General features: G+C 35.4%; 1 long non-coding RNA gene across 1 annotated transcript; it reads left to right on the top strand.

The window, feature by feature from the left end:
• Nucleotides 1-7,174: 7,174 nt before the first annotated feature.
• On the top strand, nt 7,175-11,156 carry LOC149789943 (uncharacterized). Its single transcript, XR_016423774.1, has 2 exons — nt 7,175-7,272; nt 8,231-11,156. It is a non-coding gene; the product is annotated as an uncharacterized LOC149789943 (long non-coding RNA).
• The last annotated feature ends 7,178 nt before the right edge of the window (nt 11,157-18,334 follow it).

The following is an 18,334-nucleotide window of genomic DNA, read 5'->3' as shown; positions in this document are numbered from 1 at the left end:
TGGACCTGTTTGTGACAAGACGGAATACCAAACTCTTATCCTTCACATTTATAGAACAACATGCCTGGGCAGTCAGTGCTTTCAGCTGATTGAATAGACGTGGATACATGCGCATACCCTCCAACACCTCTGATTCCAAACGTAATACAGAAAGCAAAATAATCACAATATCATGTTATCCTCATTGCATCACTCAGATGGAAGAAAGTGTGGATCAACAATGTCATCAGACAACAACGATCGCAGTTTCATTGTTATGCAGAAATGTATAACATTCACGTCTGAATCATATTAAACAGACCCTCAGAAATAAATGATATTCATGACCAGTTGTGGAGAAACTCACTCAGTCAACAAGGCCCTTCACTCTGACAGCAAGCAAAAGAAAATGGCACGTTTTCATCCTACAGTGCACAAACTAACATATCCTACCTGTCCAGGCGTTTAAACTGCATATAGCAAACTTCCTCCAAACTGGCTGTTCAAAGAAAGCCGGCATCGAGTACAGGAAAGACTACCGCTCCACCATCGCTGACTCCTTTCCTTATCATGAAAGAGAGGATATCTGGCAAAACAAGGACTTACCCAACCTTGTTTCCAACTTCAAGTATACACGGCGAAAAACACATTAGCCCTGTGCTCAAGTTGGAAACAATATTAGATATTAACCAGGCCGAATATGACACCTTTAGAGCCACTTTCAAAGTTATGACTGGCGCACCTTTCATATAAGAACTGCTTCTCCATGGCATGAGTGACTGTGGGCATAACTAGCATAATATATGCCCTATCAGCAGACTCGAATGACATGCAGTTCGACACGACAGGTTAGTCTTACTCACGAAGGCATCCCCTTTCATTTCCAAGAACTGTCTGCTTTCCACAGGTAAAGATACTTTGGTCATGAAATCTCTGACTAGTCTGGACACATCAGCTCAAGGCCACTTACAAGGCTTGGGCTTTGAAGTGGTACTGTAATATAACAGACCTGATGCGTCAAGTGAGGTTAGGCCTAGCTTTATATCTCTAGAAAGAGTAGGAGAATATATGAATACGCTATCTTGTCCAAGATTCAGTGGCTTATTCGCTCTGCATAGTGAAAAATATCAGCAGCTCAAATGAATTATGCTTTTTGGCTCATGAGGTTAGAACAGTTGCCACCAGCATACATTCGACGGGAACTGTTCTTTAGCTGTCATTCAAGCCATGGTATGTAGATCAGTTTACATTCTCTGGCATTTATTTCCGAGATCTATCATCCCAAAGTCTCCTGTTGTAGCTGGTGGGACCTTTCTCAGTGGGGGAACAGGTCTCTCTTCCAGATCAATTGACAGCTTCTTAAGACGCAGTTTCATAACTTCAACCGGATTTGCAGGGGAAGGGGTGACATCTTTTCCCTTATTTGAAACCGCTCCCTGACAGATGGAGCCCCTCCATTCGGGTTACGTAGAAGCTGTCTCATACCTTAGGTGTCTGAAGATGGTATTTACACGGCAAGGGGATTTACCTCCCTACACCTCTTACTTCTAAGGTATTATGATTGGGTAATGTATTTAAAGAATTTAAAAACAAAATCCTAGTAAAACATGTCTTCTTGAGAATACTTACCCAGTCATGATACACATACACCCTCACAGCATCCTGTAGTTATAGCCATAGAGAGAATGCCTTACACTTCAGTAGAAGCTGACAGGTACATGGATTTTGATGCCAATCCTAATACCTAAGGGGAATTCCCTATGTCCAACTGCCACCAAGGTCAGAAGACATTTGTCTCCCTTTAGCTAAAGGTATTATCTGGGTGGGTTGGATTTTCGAGCTAGTAGTTTTCTCCTAAGGTATTATGAGTTGATAAGTATACTCGAATAAACATGTTTCACTATGAAAAATTGATTTCATTGATTTATTGATCATATTTTGCATTAACTGCATTATTTCTCATGTCACAATAGCAGCAGTTCAATTTGGATTGTTACAACAGTTGCTAAGTCAGATGACAATATCAGCAATTAAATTCGGATTGTGACAAGAGTAGCTAAATCAGATGACAACATCATCAGTTAAATTCGGATTGTGACAACAGTAGCTAAGTCAGATGACAATATCAGCAGTTAAATTCGGATTGTGACAACAGTAGCTAAGTCAGATGACAACATCATCAGTTAAATTCGGATTGTGACATCAGTAGCTAAATCAGATGACAACATCATCAGTTCAATTCGGATTGTGACAACAGTAGCTAAGTCAGATGACAATATCAGCAATAATTGAGGACTAAAATATCACCATTTTGTGTAGGACCAGGACCACACGAACATTTTTCTCACAAATTGTTTCCCTTGCTGAGAATGGATCAGTAATGACATAGCTATTGATAATTATAAATATACTAAGTAAATATTCATTAATACTTTTTAACAGAAGAGCTTGTGCAGAGGCGTTTTGTCCAGTGACCAGTGTTTAGTTTTATTGGTCCCTCATCCATCTCCAGTTGGTTGCTATCTACTATTTATATTGCCCAGTGTTCAACATCGTTTGTCCATCATATGTTAGCACTTTAGTTGCTTGTTATTTACTCTACTGAAACTACTGAGAGAAGTACACACAAATACCAAACCAACATCACATTAAGCCCTAGGTTTAATTGGTCCTGTAACTGGTGACCTTTGGACATCCAGTATGGCAATAATCGCAACCATCTTAAGATGCTTGTTGTTGTTTGGATAGTTATATTGACATTCAGTTTTAACTTGAAGACTTTACAACGTTCAGCTGGTTGAGAAGTTGTGATTGTATAAGACAAGGAGGTCATGATGGACATCTTGAAAATCTTGTTATTACTTCTCTTGTGGAACACATGGTCATATCAACATTTATTTGTAGTAAAGCACCTATTATGATGCCTTGTTGATCTTAATATAAATTGTGCCAATCTGTCATTTCATAAGACCTCTATGAAAATCTTATCACACTGCTTCGTCTGAACAGATGGTCATATTGACATGGTTTTATCCACTGAAAGACTTGTTATAGTGTATGGTTGCAAAATTAAAATGGTGCTCATTTGACTAAATCGTTTTGCTTCATCTCTTAAATTGCTTCTTCCATTTAGCTGAATATATTGAGGAAGGGTAATGAAACCTAAGCACAATAATGACTATATAATGCTGAGGGAATGAGAACTAAGTGCATTGCATAAAAAACACCTGATCAGGCTACCCTGATGGACTGGACACATATGATTTGTATCCCATGGATGAGGAGTTAACATGGCTTCTTGCTGAATGTATGCAGCACTGTACATTTTAGTTGGTTATAGAGGAAAATGTTGCTGATCCATAGCCTTTGAAAATAATAACTCATATGTAAGAAAATAGATATATCTCAACCTTGATATGTTGGACTTTTTCTAAAGAATATCTGAGATAATTAACAGTATCAAGCATTAAAAATGACAAGATATGCTTTTTTATATGGGATCACTGAAAGTTCTGTTCTTATGGTAGAGTATCAGTCCATTCCAGTGACATTTGTTTTATGATATAAGACCTGATTCAAGAATTGTTTTATCACTATTGATTGATATTTTATAAGTATAGTGTTATAATAGAATATAGATATAGTTGGAGAATAAACTATAGGTATATTTGTATAATTTACTATAACTATATTTGTATTAATTTATTAGCAGTTGAAATGACATAAATTATGGTTTTCTGTGCATGTTTCTTCATATAGTTTTTATTTGCATTTTACATAACACTGAATTGCAATTGATTACACTGGACAACAAATTTTTACAAAAGTCATGTTACTGAAATAAAATTAGTCAATTCTTATCAATTTTTATGGGCTGAACACGAATATGACAGTCAAATTGCAAAATTGGCTCTAGTTTTTTTGTAATCTGCAAGAAATTAATGTTTACATAACGAAATGCATTCCAATAGTAAAAGGTCAACTGTAATAGCCTACCTATAAAAATCAAGTCATTGACTACATCTTAGATTTCTTCGCCTGTCTCTTGTACAGCTGTTCGGGAGCATCTCTGAGGAGTGTCCAGCAGTAGTCAGCCAGCATTGTAGTGGACCATTTTCCCTGGTATCTTTGTTCCATTGTTGCGATATCTTGATGAAAACGTTCGCCGTGTTCATCACTAACAATACCACAGTTGCTAGGAAAGAAATCCAAATGGGAATGAAGGAAGTGAATCTTTAGAGACATATTGTAGCCAAGTTTCTTATGCTTCATCAACATGTCTTCTACTAGTTCCTTATAGTTTTCTGCCCTAACATTTCCGAGGAAGTTTGTAGAAACTAGGCGAAAAGCATTCCATGCTTGTTTCGCGTCACCTTCCAGCAAGTTGTTGAACCGGTCATCTTTGAAAAGCTCTCGAATCTGAGGACCCACAAAAACTCCCTCTTTAATCTTTGCTTCGCTGAGTCGAGGGAATTTTTCATGCAGGTATCGGAATGCTGGCAAAGTCCGGTCAATGGCTTTCACGAAGTTCTTCATCAAACCTAGTTTGATGTGAAGGGGTGGTAGCAAGATTTTCTGAGCCTCAACCAGAGCTGGGTGTTGGATATTCTTCTCTCCAATGGCTACATTCTGCCTGTGAGTCCATTCCTTCCTCATGTAGTGCATTTCCCTTGCTCGGCTATCCCACTCGCATAAGAAACACATGTATTTTGTATATCCTTGCTGCAGTCCCATTAAAAGGGCAACTACCTTCAAATCACCACAGAGGTGCCAGCTGTACTTGTTATACTCAATGGAATTCAGTAGCTGCCTTAAGTTATCGTATGTCTCTTTCATGTGGACAGCATACGCTACTGGAATAGATGGAAGAATGTTTCCATTGTGCAAAAGCACAGCCTTGAGACTCAGTTTCGAAGAGTCCACAAATAGTCTCCATTCTTGTGGGTCATGAGTGATTTTTAAAGCATTCATGAGGCCCTCAATATCGGAACAGAATATCAGATTACTTTCCTTTCTGAAGAAAGGCTCCAATTGCTGGTGGCACTTTCGATATGCAGTAATTGTGACATCTTCTTCTAGAAGATTCCATTGTTGGAGTCTTGATCCTAGCAATTCTGCCTTGTTCTTTGATAAGTCCAAATCACGAATCAGGTCATTTAGTTCTTCCTGTGTTATTCTGTGTGGGGTTGATGATGCACCACAGTGAAAATCTGGATCACTGCATGCTGATGGACCAGGAGAAGAACAGGTCGACTCACCTTTGTCTTCGTCAGATGAATCAAGAGAATATTCTGCTGGAGGTTCTGGAATAGGAAGTCCCTCACCATGTGGAACTGGTCTCAATGCAGACGGAATGTTTGGGTAGACTATTCTCGACTTCTTTCGCTTCGTTATTCCGCCGGAAAGAGGAGGAACCAAGCAGAAGTAACAGTCATTTAGGTGGTTGCTTGGCTCTCTCCACACCATTGGGACTGCAAACGGCATTGATGACCTTTTGCAATTCAACCACTGTGAAAGCTGTGTTGTACATGTAGCACAGCATATATGCGGAGCCCAAGGCTTGTCTTGGTCACCAACCTTGCATCCGAAGTAAAGATGATATGCCTTCTTCACTTGAGAATTGATACTTTTCTTCTGGTTGGCAAATGTCACTTCCCCACAAATATAGCAAAAATTGTCCGTGGTATTAACACACTTTCGAGGCATTACTGTTCTTTATTGTACGTAAATGGATAAAATAATAAGTTTTATGTAACAGTAGCTTGAACTGTCTCGCACAACGTCTAAAATATTTTAAATGCTGAACCTATCTGATTGGGCTTTATATAGTACACTGCTTACGTCAGCTTCAGCAGCCGCCTGGCATTAGTATAATAGGCCTACACATGTATAGTACACTGCTGACGTCAACTTACTTCAGCAGCCGCATGGCATTAGTATTGCATTGCATCAGAAAATGATGCAATCAACTGTGGATGATGTGAGCATGATGGTATTATGCAATGTTACATCATTATTCCGGATGTTGCTGCAGTCCTACTGGAGAAATTTACACAGTGAAACATAGAAAATGAGGTATATGAATATCTTCAAAACGAGAGCCAATACAAATTTTTCACGGTTATATTCGTGTTCGGCACACCAAAATACTACAGATTAGGGCCTTTTCAAGTCAGTAATGATTTCACTGTTGACCAGTGTTATTGTATGGAATGGACGGACTAGATTACCATCATGTATCCATCATTTAACCATTCCTTGTTGCCACTCTGGAGTCAATATTTCTTATCTGATTGCAATGAAGCCTTGAATATGGATTTACATAGTCAAAAGAGCTGTCAGTTTGATAATGAGTGAAATCCATACATATTAATTAGGTGGTCTGGGATCAGAATTAGTATTACCCCTCTTTGGTAATGTTTCCAATCCAATTGTAATCAGACTTCAACTGTATGATTATATGATCAAAATCTGAAGCAAATAGTTACAAACATACAATGGAATTTTTCTAATCAAACCAAGTATTTGTGCTTCAGTGATGCATATCAATAATTGTATTTTATGTATAATATTTACATTGAATTGCCTGTATTGTGCATCCAAACAAAGTATTAGATACACTTTGTGCCTTCTAATGCATACCAGTAACTTAAATGCCATACACAACATAAAAGTCATTAACAACTTATAATGGTATCACTGTATTAAAGTATCTGAAATATGTGTTGCTCTTATGTTAGCTCATGAATAAATGTTGAGGCTAGACAGTATATTCATGCTCATAGTATACTCATGCACACAGTATACTCATAAACAAAGTGTATTCATACTCACATTATACTCATGCACACAGTATACTCATGCACACAGTATACTCATACAATATACTCATACTCACAATATACTGATACTCACATTATACTCATAGGATATTCATCCTCACATTATACTCATAGTATACTCATGAACACAGTATACTCATAAACACATTATATTCATACTCACATAATACTCATACACATTATACTCATACTCACATATTCATGATCACAGTATACTTATACTCATACACAGTATAATCATAACCATGCTCACAGTATATTCATACACATTATAATCATACTCAGGATACTCATACAGTATATTCAAATTGGCATTATACTCATAATAGAGTATACTCATACTCACAAACACAATACACTCATACTCACATTATACTCATAGGATATTCATGCCCACGGTATACTCATAGTATACTCATAACAGTTTACTCATAGTATACTCATAAACACAGTATACTCATAAACAAAGTGTATTCATACTCACTTTATACTCATGCACATTATACTCAGTCACATACTCATTCTCACAGTATACTTATTCTCATACACAATATACTCATAACCATGCTTACAGCCTACTCATACGCAGTATAATCATACTCAGTATACTCGTACAGTATATTCATACTTGCATTATACTCATACTCAGAGTATGTTCATATGCAGTATATTCATGCTCACAGTATGCTCATACTAGCTGTAAACTCATACTTGCAATATAATCATACTTGCAGTAAACTCATATTCATACTGTATTCTCGTACTCATACTCACAGTATACTCATGCTTGATTCCTTTAATGCAAAGAAATAAATTTTAAACAGTGTAGTTCTAACAGTATTTAACAGATAATGAATTCACACAAAGAAATCAATTATATTCACTGCTTCGGTGGCCTAGTGGTTGGAGTGTCTGCCTCTGATTAGGGAGGTCGTGGGTTCGATCCCCGACCGAGTCATACCAAAGACATATAAACTGTACTAACAGCTGCCTCGCTTGGCACTCAGCATTAAGTGTTTAGTGTTAGGACTGGTCGGTATAGTCTCCAGATAATATGACTGTGGTGGACATCATCCTACATGCCTGCAGTTTGATGCCACAGTGTAATACATCATTATAAACTGCTACACCGCATACATCGTAGTGATATGACTGAATATTTTTAAGCTAAGTTAAAAATCCAAATCGCACACACACACGTCACAAACTAGGAAAAGTACAATCCTGACCAAGTAAAGTCCTCAATGTGGTATTGATACATCCCTTCCAAGTAAATGACTCGGAATGAGGTATTGATACATCACTGGCTTACATTTTTTCAATTCATACTGCTGACTCTGTTCCAAGTAAAGGACTTGAAGACCACTCCAATGGCCTAGTGGTTAGAGCGTCCGCCTTGGAAGCAGGAGGTTGTGGGCTCGAACCCCAGCCGAGTCATACCAAAGACATACAGATGCTCAGCTTTAAGATCTTAGTGTTTGGACTGGTCGGCTTTGTGTCAGAATAATGTGACTGGGTGGCACATCATACCACATGTCTGCGGCATGATGTCCCAGTACTAGACATGACTATAAACTGCCACAATGCAGACATCATAGTGATATGACTGAAAAAGTGTTAAAGCTATGTTACAAATACTAATCACACAAACACACAAAGGACTCAGAGTGAGGTCTTGTTATTACATTGGTGTATGAGTCTTATATTCATACTAGTATACTGTGTATGTTGACCAAGTAAAGGACTCGGATTGAGGTTATGTTATTCAACTTGTATAGGATTGGTATGTTCATACTAGTATGCGGTGTAGCAGTTTATAACAATGTATATTCATACTCACAGTATACTCATACTCACAGCATAATCATTCACACATTATATTCATACTCACAATATACTCATGCTCACATTATGCTCATACACAGTATACTCATACTCACAATCACAATATACTCATTATCACAGTATGCTCATAGGATGCACATGTTCAGAGTATACTCATATTATACTCATAAACACTGTATACTCATAAACACATTATATTCATACTCACATAATACTCATACACATTATAATCATACTCACATACTCATGATCACAGTATACTTATACTCATACACAGTATAATCATAACCATGCTCACAGTCTACTCATACACAGTATAATCATATTCAGTATACTCATACAGTATATGCATACTTGCATTATGTTCATAATAGAGTATACTCATACTCACAATCACAATATACTCATACTCACATTATACCCATATGATATTCATACTTGCAATATACTCATAGTATACTCATAAACAGTTTATTCATAGTATACTCATAAACACAGTATACTCATAAACAAAGTATATTCATACTCACATTATACTCATACACATTATACACATACTCATTCTCACAGTATACTTATACTCATACACAATATACTCATAACCATGCTCACAGCCTACTCATACGCAGTATAAGCATACTCAGTATACTCGTACAATATACTCATAACCATGCTCCCAGTCTACTCATACACAGTATAATCATACTCAGTATACTCATACAGTATATTCATACTTGCATTTTACTCATACTCAGAGTATGCTCATATGCAGTATATTCATGCTCACAGTATGCTCATACTAGCAGTAAACTCATACTCGCAATATAATCATACTTGCAGTATACTCATATTCATAATGTATTATTGTACTCATACAGTATACTCATGCTTGATTCCTTTAATGCAAAGAAATAAATTGTAAACAGTGTAGTTCTAACAGTATTTAACAGATAATGAGTTCACACAAAGAAATCAATTATATTCACTGCTCCGGTGGCCAAGTGGTTAGAGTGACCGCCTCTGATTAGAGAGGTTGTGGGTTCGATCTCTGGCCGAGTCATACCAAAGACATAAATTGTACTAACAGTTGCCTCGCTTGGCACTCAGTATTAAGTGTTTAGTGTTAGGACTGGTCGGGATAGTGTCCAGAGAATATGACTGGGTGGGACATCATCCTACATGTCTGCAGCATGATGCCACAGTGTTATACATCATTATAAACTGCTACACCACAGACATCGTAGCGATATGACTGAATATTTTTAAGCTAACTTAAAAATCCATATTGCACACACACACGTGTCACAAACTAGGAAAAGTACAATCCTGACCAAGTAAAGTCCTCAATGTGGTATTGATAGATCCCTTCCAAGCAAATGACTCGGAAGGAGGTATTGATACATCACTGGCTTAAATTTTTTCAATTCATACTGATGACTCCATTAAAAGTAAAGGACTTGAAGACCACTCCAATGGCCTAGTGGTTAGAGCGTCCGCCCCGGAAGCGGGAGGTTGTGGGCTCGAACCCCAGCCGAGTCATACCAAAGATTTACAGGTGCTCAGCTTTAAGATCTTAGTGTTAGGACTGGTCGTCTTTGTGTCAGAATAATGTGAGTGGGTGGCACATCATACTACATGTCTGCGGCATGATGTCCCAGTGCTAGACATGACTATAAACTGCCACAATGCAGACATCATAGTGATCTGACTGAAAAAGTGTTAATGCTATGTTAAAAATCCTAATCACACAAACACACAAAGGACTCAGAGTGAGGCCCTGTTATTCCATTGGTATATGATTGTTATATTCATACTAGTATAATGTGCATATTGACCAAGTAAAAGACTCGGAATGAGGTCCTGTTATTCCATTGGTATATTAGTCTTATATTCATACTAGTATACTGTGTATGTTGACCAAGTAAAAGACTCGGAATGAGGTCCTGTTATTCCATTGGTGTATGAGTCTTATATTCATACTATTATACTGTGTATGTTGACCAAGTAAAGGACTCGGAATGAGGTTATGTTATTCCATTGGGATATTCATGCTAGTATATATATTGTGTATATTGACCAAGTAAAAGACCTGAAATGAGGTCCTGTTATTCCATTTGTATGTGATTGGTATATTCAGACTTGTATAATGTGTATATTTACCAAGTAACACACTCAGAATGAGGTCATGTTATTCCATTGGTATATAATTGTTATGTTCATGCTAGTATAATGTGTATATCAACCGAGTAAAAGACTCTGAATCTGGTCCTGATATTTACCTAGTTTATCATTAATATATTCATACTGGTGTACCCTGACCAAATAAATTACTCATAATAATAAAGTCTTGGTACTCCACTGGCATATTATTATTATATTCAGTTTTGCGTATTTCGGACAAATTACGTTTTTGTAATTCTCTTGATATTCAAAGTTGTAATTTTGATTCCTTACTGCTCAAGAATAAATGCTATAGTTACTTAATTTTCATGTTATCTTTATCAGTTTATTCCAGTTTTGTTTTGTATATTGATCATTTCAACCAATACACTACAACTCAGATCAAAGCCCTGGTGCTTAGGCACAAGAATACAGAATACCAGATCTCTATCCATGAATTTCATTGATTAGTTTGTCTTTGTATCTATGTATTTGTCTATCGTTAAGACCTGTGAAAGATTTATCTGGGCATTTTTGTATTTGATTTGAACAATTTTGGTTTCTCACTCTTTTCTGTTTGTATTTGAATAGTGGGTTTATGTCCATTTGTTAGAGAGTTATTTCCTCTTACGAATCTACAATATTCAAAGTCAAGAATTAAAATATGTTTTGTCTATATATAATTAGGCATAGGCATACACTGTCTTAACTGATGTTTGTTCCATTTCATACAGAGTTATGACCCTTTCTCAGTTTGAAATATGCAAAGTCCATATATAAAAGTCTCATCTGTCAATGTCAGATCTGGCAAAGAATGTCTTTACTGAGAGTTATAGCCCTTGTCAATATAGAATATGCAAAGTACAGAAATGAAAAGTATTTTCAGTCTATATTAAAATAGACATGAACTGCCTTCACAATCACCTGACCTAAGAATATTTAGACTTGTTGTCTTTTTTATATTTGATTTAATTTAGTTGTATGCTTGTTTGTTTATTTTTTAAAATTCCATTTAATGTTTTAGCAATGTAATTTTGTTTAAGGGAATTTGATATTTTCCAGGAATTAGTTTAACCCAACTTTTTTGTAAACACCTAAAAATAGGACTGTGTATCTTTATGCTGACATAGTTCCTGATCTTCATTCAAAATTAGTAACAATTGGAGCAATCAACAACTGTTTATGTGTCATTTAAAGAGTGGAATTGAGGCTGTACTGGTGTACATGATGTAAAGCTTCTACCTCATTCTGGAAAGTGATCACGTGACTGTCATACGAACATCTCTTTTTCACAGTAACTGGGCTGGTGGATCAAGGTTGACAATACTGAAGGAATATGTTTGCATGAGATAGTACATTGCTCAATAGGTAAATCAAGTTTCCCTGGCCTGATGATTTTGATTTCCAATGATATTTCAGGGCAGTTAAACTTAATTTTCAAGTATTTAAAGTCTTGGATTTAGAGGGCCTAAATCCATTAAGGTATTGGATTTAAAAGACCTAAATCCATTAGAGTCAAGATTTTCATGGAAACATATCAACTCAGGTTTATCGAGATATGCCACTAAATAATGGTCTGGTAGATCAGGATGGAGACAGAAGGGATCTGATTGCATTGAAATTATTAATATATTGTCTGATGGACTTGAAGACCAAGGTCAACAAGACATACGGAATCTGACTGAAAACATTCATATATTGTATAATAAGCTGCTAGATGAAAGTCAACAAGGCATACGGAATCTGTTTGAAATCATTAGTATATTGTATAATAACCTGGCAGATGAAAGTCAACAAAACATACGGAATCTGTTTGACTGAAAGCATTAGTATACTGTATAATACGCTGGTAAATGAAAGTCAACACGACATACGGAATATGTTTGACTAAAATCATTAGTACATTGTATAATAAGCTGCAAGATGAAAGTCAACAAGACATACGGAATCTGTTTGAATGAAATCATTAGCATATTGTAAAATGACCTGGTAGATGAAAGACAACATGACATGTGGAATCTGTTTGCCTGAAATCATTAGCATATTGTATAATACGCTGGTGAATGAAAGTCAACACGACATACGGAATATGTTTGACTGAAATCATTAGCATATTGTAAAATGACCTGGTAGATGAAAGTCAACACGACATACGGAATCTGTTTGAATGAACTCATTAGGATATTGTATAATACGCTGGTAAATGAAAGTCAACACGACATACGGAATATGTTTGACTGAAATCATTAGTACATTGTATAATAAGCTGCTAGATGAAAGTCAACAAGACATACGGAATCTGAATGAAATCATTAGTACATTGTATAATAAGCTGGTAGATGAAAGTCAACAAGACATACGGAATATGTTTGAATGAAATCATTAGTACATTGTATAATAAGCTGGTAGATGAAAGTCAACAAGACATACGGAATCTGTTTGAATGAAATCATTAGTACATTGTATAATAAGCTGGTAGATGAAAGTTAACAAGACATACGGAATATGTTTGAATGAAATCATTAGTACATTGTATAATAAGCTGCTAGATGATAGTCAACAAGACATACGGAATCTGTTTGAATGAAATCATTAGTACATTGTATAATAAGCTGGTAGATGAAAGTCAACAAGACATACGGAATATGTTTGAATGAAATCATTAGTACATTGTATAATAAGCTGGTAGATGAAAGTCAACAAGACATACGGAATCTGTCTGAATGAAATCATTAGTATACTGTATAATACGCTGGTAAATGAAAGTCAACACGACATACGGAATATGTTTGACTGAAATCATTAGTACATTGTATAATAAGCTGGTGAATGAAAGTCAACAAGACATACGGAATCTGTTTGAATGAAATCATTAGTATATTGTATAATAAGCTGGTAGATGAAAGTCAACAAGACATACGGAATCTGTTTGAATGAAATCATTAGTACATTGTAAAATGACCTGGTAGATGAAAGACAACATGACGTGGAATCTGTTTGCCTGAAATCATTAGTATATTTGCATGATGGACTGGTTGATGAAGGTCAACTCAACATAAAGAATATATTTGCCTGAAATAATTAGTACACTGAATGGTCACCTGGTTGATCAGGATTGATGACACTCTAGAAACCTGGATAAAGTCATTGGGATATTGCATACTGGGCTGGTGGATTAAGGTTGACAATACTGAAGGAATACGTTTGCATTAGATAGTACATGGCATAAAAGATTGGTAAATCAAGGTTTACAGGTCTGAATAAATTTTTAGATGAAATAGTGCACTGTACAGTACCATCTGACTGCTTATTGCATTATGCTGATAACACATGGGTCTATTCTGGTTACAAAATAGTTTGTGATAAAATATACACTCTTGGTCTAAGGTTGAAAATACAGTATATGTAAACAAAAGAGTATGTTATAAAATAATGACGACTGCATCAACTTGATCTTCTTCAACACTTCAGGTCCAGATGGAATTATCTTTTGATTCACAAATAGCTGGAGCCTGGAATGGAATTTCTGAAGTGCAATGTTTTGATTGAAATATGTCATTTACAGCTTTGGTATCAGTTACATGCATTATCATATTGTGCAATCTGTCCATGGCATGACTCACTATATAATCATATGCAGTCTGTCTATAGCAGTATGGATAATTATATGCAATTTTGTCCATAATACAACTTGGTCAATAACAATGTGCAATCTGTCCACAATATACTAAAGAAAATAATGACATGCAGTTTATCCATGACATAGCTCTTTGGATAATTATATGCAATCAGTCCATAACACATCTCTGTCAATCAGTCCATAACACATCTCTGTCATTAACCATATGCAATCTGTCAATTACAACTATGTTAATAACCATGTGCAATCTGTCCATAAGAACTCTGTGAATAACCATGTGCAATCTCTACATAACACACCTCCATGAATAACGATATGCAGTATGTTCATGGCAAAGCCTTGTGAATAACCATATGTAGTCGGACTGCGACGTACTACTGTGAATAATCATATACAATCAGTGACACATCTTTGTGAATCGTTATATGTAATAACGACTGCATTCAAATTGCACATGCTATTCTAATGATTTAAAATAAAGAAGGACACACGAATTGAACTCCCAACTAACTTGACCAAGCCTGCTGTGTTATTATTATTAGTATTATTATTGTTAGTAGTAGTAGTGGTAGTAGTAGGGGCCCTGAGTGGCTGAATGGTCTAAAGCGCTCTCTGTTACGGTTCACTGCCATCTCATCTCTGTCTGCAAAAGTTGAAGTCTCAGATTTTGCCAATGTGGGTATGTGTGAAAGCTTGCCAGTAGCATCCTGTGTGTCGGTTGCTCTTTCTGGGATTTTCCTGGGTTCTTCCCCTATCATTAATAATGGCCGCCATGTGTAACCTATCATGTACAGAAAAATGGCATTAAACCCTACAATAATAACAACAACTATTATTATTATTATTATTATTATTAAGCATTTTCAGGTGCAATACTCTTAAGCATTCTTATTGAGTAACTCTTTGTATAATTATAAATATTTATACTATATCATATGTATATCACTTGTAAATTCTCAGATATAAAATACATACTCAGGAGCAAATGATGGCTCAAAAACACCTTTGACATGGATAAGATACTGAGTACCTACATGAAAATACTGACTTGGGATATGCAACCTCACATCAGAAGCAAAGAACAGACTCCATAATGCCACCAAACTGTCTTTGGAAATAAAGTCACACAATGTAAATGTTGGCTTTTGTTAATATATTCTTTGGCATATCAATTTTGGATGAATGTGGATTTAAATTATCACATGGCAAAGTATGTAGACAAATTCTAGTACTTATGGTCGACTAAAATTACACTATGTTGTCAAGGGAATTTATCATTTGGGTGCCAGCTTAAAATGTATGACAGTCAGGGGACAAAGGTTAATGATGTCCATAGCATTAACGTAGAATGACACTATGGGGAAAATGGAAATCTAACAATGGTGGTGGAGGAGGGCATTCTGCGAACAATGCGGATTTAACGCTAGTGATCAGTTTGGAGTCAGCGTGGAACTAAGCTAATACCACCGTCTTGGATTGGGTCAGTATGGGGTTCTACAAGAATTTAATGCTATAGGTTTACATTAAGGCATGGATTGGAGGAAAGGGAAATGAAACAGTACATATACTATTTTGATAGGGCATTCACATCCAACGGACATACATCTTCTTACGAATTGTATGGAATGTGTTGAAAAATGACACGTATTTAAAATACCCCAAAGTAAAACATTTAATATACTCCAAAAATAATACAAGTATATACTCCAAAAATAATACAAGTATTTAATATCCACAGAATTATGACAAGTATTTAATATACCCCCAAAATAAAACAAGTATTTTATATCCCCAAATGACACGTATTTAAAATCTCCAAATGACAAGTATTTAATATCCCCAAATGACAAGTATTTAATATGCGCAGTAGTATGGCAACAATTTAATATCCCCAAAATTATGACAAGTATTTAATTTACCCAGACTGTGATAAACATTTAATATGTCCAGAATAAGGAAAAGCATTTAATATACACCCCAAATAACAAGTATTATTATACCCAGAATTGTGACAAGTATTTAATATCCCCAGATTTATGACAAATATTTCATATACCCCAAAATGAAAAGTATTTAATATACTCCAGAATTATAACAAGTGTTTAATATACCCAGAATTATGACAAGAACTTAATATACCCAGAATTGTGAGAAGTATTTAATATCACAAGGATAATGACAAGTATTTAATACACCCATAATTATGACAAGTAATTAATATATCCTTAAAACAACAAGTATTTAATATACCCGAGAATTATGACAAGTATTGAATTGGCCCCAGAAATACGATAGGTATTTAATATACCCTAGAGTTATGATAAGTATTTCATATTCCAAAGCAAAATGACAAGTATTTGATATACATCCAAAATGACAAGAATTTAATATTTCCCGATATATGACAAATATTCAATATACACCCAAAATGACAAGATTTAATATACCCCAAAATGACAAATATTTAATATACCCCCAAATAAAGAATAAGTATTTAATATACCCCAAAATAAAAATATAACATATAACTTGATCATTTGTAATTTTTATTTGCTTATTGATTTTAATGTCAATGTTTTGTTTGTAATGTTTCTTTATAAATTAAAAATAATGAGAGATGATGGCACAATAACTTATTTGCATGTACATTGTACCGTACAGTGAATGCTTTAAAATTCAGCGATGATTTTACAAGTCATTTTTCATAAATGATTATTCAATCTAGTCTGCATGTATCGTTAGATACCATGCTCTATAAAGACAGACATTCAACGTTAGATACCTATTCCGTAAAGACAGACAAGTCTCTAAGTATGTTCCACATTAGTTACCATATTCCATAAAGACAGACAAGTCTCTCTGTATGTTCCACATTAGTTACCATATTCCATAAAGACAGACAAGTCTCTATGTATGTTCCACATTAGTTACCATATTCCATAAAGACAGACAAGTCTCTCAGTATGTTCCACATTAGTTACCATATTCCATAAAGACAGACAAGTCTCTCAGTACGTTCCACATTAGTTACCATATTCCATAAAGACAGACAAGTCTCTCTGTATTTTCCACATAAGATACTTATTCCATAAAGACACTCATGTCTGTTCCACCTTCAATACAATATTCCATAAAGAAAGACATGTCTATCTGCATATTCCACATTAGATACCATATTCCATAAAGACAGACATGTCGCTCTGTATGTTCCACACTAGATACCACACTCGATAAAGCCAGACATGTCTCTCAGTATGTTCAACACTAAATACCATATTCGATAAAGACATACATGTCTATATGTATGTTCCACATTAGACACATGTTCCATTAAGACAGACATGTCTCTCTTTATGTTCCAAATTGATACCATATTCCATAAAGGCAGACATGTCTCTCTGTACATTCCACACTAGATACCTATTCCATAAAGAGTAACATGTATATCTGTATGCTCCACATTAGAAACCATATTCCATAAAGACATTCATGTCTCTTGTACATTCCACTTTAGATACCATATTCCATAAAGACAGACATGTCTATCAATATATTCCACATTAGATACATTATTCCATAAAACTAGACATGTATCTCTGATGTTCCACATTATATACCATATTCCATAAAGACAGACATGTCTCTATTGCATGTTCCACATTGTATACCGTATTCCATAAAGACATACATATATCTCTGTACATTGCACATTAGATACCTATTCCTTAAAGACAGACTTGTCTCTCTGTACATTATACATTAGATATCATATTCCATAGAGACAGACATGTCTCACAATACGTTCCACATTAGATATCATATTTCCTAAAGATATATATGTATCTCTGTACATTCCACATTAGATACC

The sequence above is a fragment of the Sinohyriopsis cumingii genome, chromosome 10, assembly GCF_028554795.1.
Source record: "Sinohyriopsis cumingii isolate HCF-2022 chromosome 10, ASM2855479v2, whole genome shotgun sequence".
In the NCBI taxonomy this organism is placed as follows: Eukaryota; Metazoa; Mollusca; class Bivalvia; order Unionida; family Unionidae; genus Sinohyriopsis; species Sinohyriopsis cumingii.
This window is presented reverse-complemented; position numbering and strand designations above follow the sequence as displayed.